The following is a 5,497-nucleotide window of genomic DNA, read 5'->3' as shown; positions in this document are numbered from 1 at the left end:
TTCCTGTCACTGCACCAGTAGCAACTTCATTTAATAGCAAACCTCACCTGTCAGTAGGTCCTATATTTAATCAGTGCATGTGATTATTCACAACACTTCACTCATGAAAAATTTTCACTTTCATATACATTTTTTGTGAGAAGTGTCAGAATTCATCTTCCAATCCCCATTCTAGGCAAAAGTTTCTGGACAGGGCCAATCCTTAACAGTGACCCTCAGGTTCACCAATGCACTATGCTCACTTATGGTGGGCATCTGTGTCAGAGGAGATGCACAGGCCAGATATTACTGTAACTAAGGAAGGTCTTACTTTGCATGTTCCAACTGACCCTGAAAGCTACCTTTTTGTGTTTTTTTGTAGACACTACTTTGTAGAAACATGTTTTAACTGGATGGGTTTTCATGGGGCCAGATCAGCACAATTTCAATTCATCCAGTTACAGAGCAAAAGTTGGGCTCTAGTGAAGATCCAGCTCAGCACAGCAGTGGTATCTGATCCCTAGTTTAGGTCTGTGCTGCCCCTTTTGTGGTCTGCAGGATATCACATTGACAGTATATATGATAGGTCTTTATACTGTCAGTCTCATATGCTGTTTGGGTCCCTCTATTCATACATACATGGATAATGACACTCACTGGTCACTGTGAGGGTAGAAGAACTGTGGTCATCATTCCTTCTCATCCCTGAACTCCTCTCTGAGCAGAGTGTCTTCATCTTAGTCCACGACATCATTTGGTAAATACAACTATGTGCTAAGATCTCACTTGTTCAGCATGTGGGGCTCTACAATGAACCAGGTATCCACCTGGGATCTGACCAGGACCAGTCAGAATCAGTTGGGACGTTAAGAAGATAGCATTGTGTCCAAGCTTTTCACACACATTTCCCATGAGTTCTATGTGGGAAGTGCTTGACTTTGAGGGGAGCCATCAGGATCGTTTTTTTTTTTTTTATTGATTGTTCAAAATATTACAAAGATCTTGACATATCCTATTTCATACATGAGATTCAAGTTGGTTATGAACTCCCAATTTTACCCCAAATACAGATTGCAGAATCACATCAGTTACACATCCACATTTTTACATAATGCCCTATTAGTAACTGTTGTATTCTGCAACCTTTCTTATCTTCTACTATCCTCCCTCCCCTCTCCTCCCATCTTCGCTCTCTACCCCATCTACTATAATTCATTTCTCTCCTTGTTTATTTTTCCATTACCCTCACAACCTCTTATATGTAATTTTGAATAACAAGGAGGGTCTTCCTCCATTACCATGCAATTACTCTTTTCTCTCCCTTTCCCTCCCACTCATGTATATGTTTAATATTCTTCTTTACTTCCTGCTCTTCCTCCCTGCTGTATTTCTAGTTGCTCTCATTATTTCAAAGAAGACATTTGGTATTGGTTTTTAAGGGATTGGGTAGCTTCACTAAGCCTAATCTGCTCTAGTGCCATCCATTTCCCTGCAAATTCCATGATATTGTATTTTTTTGGGCTGTGTAATACTCCATGTTGTATAAATGCCACATTTTTTGTCCATTCATCTATTGAAGGGCATCTGGGTTGGTTCTACAGTCTAGCAATTCTGAATTGTGCTGCTATGAACATCAATGTTGTAGTATCCCTGTAGTACGCTCTTTTAAGGTCTTCAGGGAATTGTCGGAGAAGGGCAATAGTTGGGTCAAATGGTGGTTCCATTCCCGGCTTTCCCAGGAATCTCCATACTGCTTTCCAAATTGGCCGCACCAGATTGCAATGCCACCAGCAATTTTCAAGAGTACCCTTTTCCCCACATCCTCTCCAGCACTTGTTGTTGTTTGACTTCAGAATGGCTGCCAATCTTACAGGAGTGAGATGATATCTTAGGCTGGTTTTGATCTGAATTTCTCTGAATGTTAGAGATGATGAGCAATTTTTCATGTACTTGTTGATTGATTGTATGTCCTCCTCTGAGAAGTGTCTGTTCAGGTCTTTGGCCCATTTGTTGATTGGGTTATTTGTTTTCTTGTTGTTTAATTTTTTGAGTTCTTTGTATACTCTGTATATTAGGGCGCAATCTGAAGTGTGAGGAGTAAAAATTTGTTCCCATGATGTAGGCTCACTATTTACCACTCTTATTGTGTCTCTTGCTGAGAAAAAACTTTTCATTTTAAGTAAGTCCAATTTGTTGATTCTTGTTAATAACTTTTGTGCTATGGGTGTCCTATTAAGGAATTTGGAGCCCGACCCCACAATATGTAGATGGGACCCAATTTTTTTTCTATCAGACGCAGAGTCTCTGATTTGATATCTAGCTTCTTGATCCACTTTGAGTTAATTTTTGTGCATGGCGAGAGGAGGAGGGTATTCAATTTCATTTTGTTGCATATGTATTTCCAGTTTTCCCAGCACCATTTGTTGAAGATGCTATTCTTCCTCCATTGCATGCTTTTTTCCCCTTTATCAAATATAAGATAGTTATAATTTTGTGGATTTGTCTCTGTGTCCTGTAATCTGGCTATTGGTCCACCCGCCCGATTTGAAACCAGTACCATGCTGTTTTTGTTACTATTGCTCTGTAGTACACTTTGGAATCTTGTATCACTATACCTCCTGATTCGCACTTCCTGCTTAGAAGTGCTTTTGCTATTCTGGGTCTTTTGTTTTTCCATATGAATTTCATGATTACTTTATCTGTTTCTACAAGAAATGCCATTGGGAGTTTGATTGGCATTGTTTTAAACCTATAGAGAACTTTTGGGTAATATCGCCATTTTGATGATGTTAGTTCTTCCTTTCCATGAACAGGGTATATTTTTCCACCTTCTAAGGTCTTCTTCTATTTCTCTCTTTAGGGTTCTGTAGTTTTCATCGTATAAATCTTTCACCTCTTTTGTTACGTTGATTCTCAAGTATTTTATTTTATTTTATTTTATTTTATTTTATTTTTTGAAAAAATTGTGAATGGGGTGGTTGTCCTCATTTCCATTTCAGAAGATTTGTCACTGATATAAAGGAATGCCTTTTATTAATGCGTGTTGATTTTATATTCTGCCATTTTGCTCAATTCACTTATTAGCTCTAGTAGTTTCTTTGTACAACCTTTTTGGTCTGTTAGATATGTTATCATATCATCCGCATATGGTGATAATTTAAGTTCTTCTCTTTCTATTTTTGTGCCGTTAATTTCTTTTGTCTGTCTAATTTCTCTGGTTAGTATTTCGAGGACTAAATTGAATAGAAGTGTTGAAAGAGGGCATCCCTGTCATGTTCCAAATTTTAGAGGGAATGCCTTCAGTTTTCCTCCATTCAGAATGATGCTAGCCTGAGGCTTAGCATATACAGCTTTTACAATGTTGATGTAACTTCCTGTTATCCCTAGTTTTTCTAGTGTTTTGAACATAAAGGGATGCTGAACTTTGTTGAATGCTTTTTCTGCATCTATAGATATGATCATGTGGTTCTAATGGTTAAATCTATTGATGTGGTGAATAACATTTATTGATTTCTATATATTGAACCAGCTTTGCATCCCGGGGATCAATTCTACTTGATTATGGTGCACAATTTTTTTGATATGCTTTTGTATTTGATTCCCCAGAAATTTATTGAGGATTTTTGCATCTAAGTTCATTAGAGATATTGATCTGTAGATTTCTTTCTTTGATGTGTCTTTGTCTGGTTTTGGGATCAGGGTGATGTTGGCCTCATAAAATGAATTTGGAAGAGCTCCTTCTTTTTCTATTTCTTGAAATAACTTGAAAAGTATTGGTATTATTTTTTTTTGAAGGTTTTGTAAACCTCTGCTGTATATCCATCTGATCCAGGGCTTTTCTTGGTTGGTAGTCTTGTGATGGCTTCTTCAATTTCCTCCTTTGTTATTAGTCTATTTATATTGTTTGTATCTTCCTGACTCAATCTGGGCAAATCATATAACTTTTGAAATTTATCAGTAACTTCGCTATCTTCTATTTTATTGGAATATAGGGTTTCAAAATAATTTCTAATTATCTTCTGTGTTTTCTTCGTGTCTGTTGTGACATTGCCTTTTTCATCTCGTATGTTAGTAATTTGAGCTCTCTCTCTTCTTCTCTTCATTAGAATGGCTAAGGGTCTGTCAATCATATTTATTTTTTTAAAGAACCAACTTTTTGTTTTATCAATTTTTTAATGTTTTTTTTTTGTTTGTTTGTTTCAATTTGGTTGACTTCCGCTCCAATTTTAATTATTTCTTGCCTTCTACTATATTTGCTGTTGTTTTGCTCTTCCTTTTCTAGGGCTTTGAGATGAAGTTTGAGCTCATTTATTTGTTAGTTTTTTCATTTTTTGAGAAATGACCTCCAGGAAATGAATTTCCCTCTTAAAACTGCTTTCATTGTGTCCCATAGATTTCAATATGTTGTGTCTGTATTTCCATTCATCTCCAAGAATTTTTTGATTTCCTCCTTTATGTCTTTTGTAACCCATTTATCATTCAGTAACCTATTGTTCATTTCCCATGAGATGTATGGTTTTTCCTTCCTTCTTTTATCATTGATATCCAGTTTCATTCCACTGTAATCAGATAAGATGCATGGTATTATCTCCGCACCTTTATATTTTCTAAATGTTGTCCTATGGCATAATATATGGTCTATCTTTGAGAAGGATTCTTGTGCTGCTGAGAAGAACGTGTAACCACTTGATGATGGTTGATATATTCTATATATGTTGGTTAAGTCTATGTTATTGATTGGGTTATTGAGTTCTATAGTTTCTATTCAGCTTTTGTCTAGAGGATCTGTCCAATGGAGAGAGCCTTGTGTTTAAGTCACCCATAATTATTCTGTTGTGGTCTATTTGACTATTGAACTTGAGGAGAGTTTGATTTATGAATGTTACAGCACCATTGTTTGATGCATACATATTGATAATTGTTATGTCTTGTATGTGGGTGGTTCCTTTTAATAGTATGTAGTTTCCTTCTTTACCCTTTTTGATTAACTTAGGTTTGAATTTGATTTTATTCGATTTGACTATGGCCACTCCTGCTTGCTTCGGGGCACCATGTGAGTGGTATGATTTTTCCCAACCTTTCACCTTCAGTCTGTGTATGTCTTTTCCTATCAGATGAGTCTCCTGAAGGCAGCGTATTTTTGGATTTGTTTTTTTTCATCCAGGTTATTAGCCTATGTCTCTTAATTGGGGAATTTAAGCCATTAACGTTTAAGGTTACTATTGACATATGCTTAGTACTAACCTCATGCTTGTTTATTTATTTATTTTAATATGGCTAGTTTTTCCTTTTTGTTTATTTTTTCCCTTCCCTTTACTGAGTTACCTCCCACTGTTAGTTTGGGGTGCTGTTTTTCAATTCCTCTTCTTTTAGTGTTTTGCTAAGGATGCCATGCTGTACTGGTTTTATGGCTGTGAACTCTTTTATGTTTTTTTTTATCATGAAATATTTTAGTTTCATTGTCAAATCTGAAGCTAAATTTTGCTGGATACAGTATTCTTGGTTGGAATCCATTATT

The sequence above is a fragment of the Callospermophilus lateralis genome, unplaced genomic scaffold (assembly GCF_048772815.1).
Source record: "Callospermophilus lateralis isolate mCalLat2 unplaced genomic scaffold, mCalLat2.hap1 Scaffold_707, whole genome shotgun sequence".
Lineage (NCBI taxonomy): Eukaryota > Metazoa > Chordata > Mammalia > Rodentia > Sciuridae > Callospermophilus > Callospermophilus lateralis.
Note: the sequence above shows the minus strand (reverse complement) of the source record.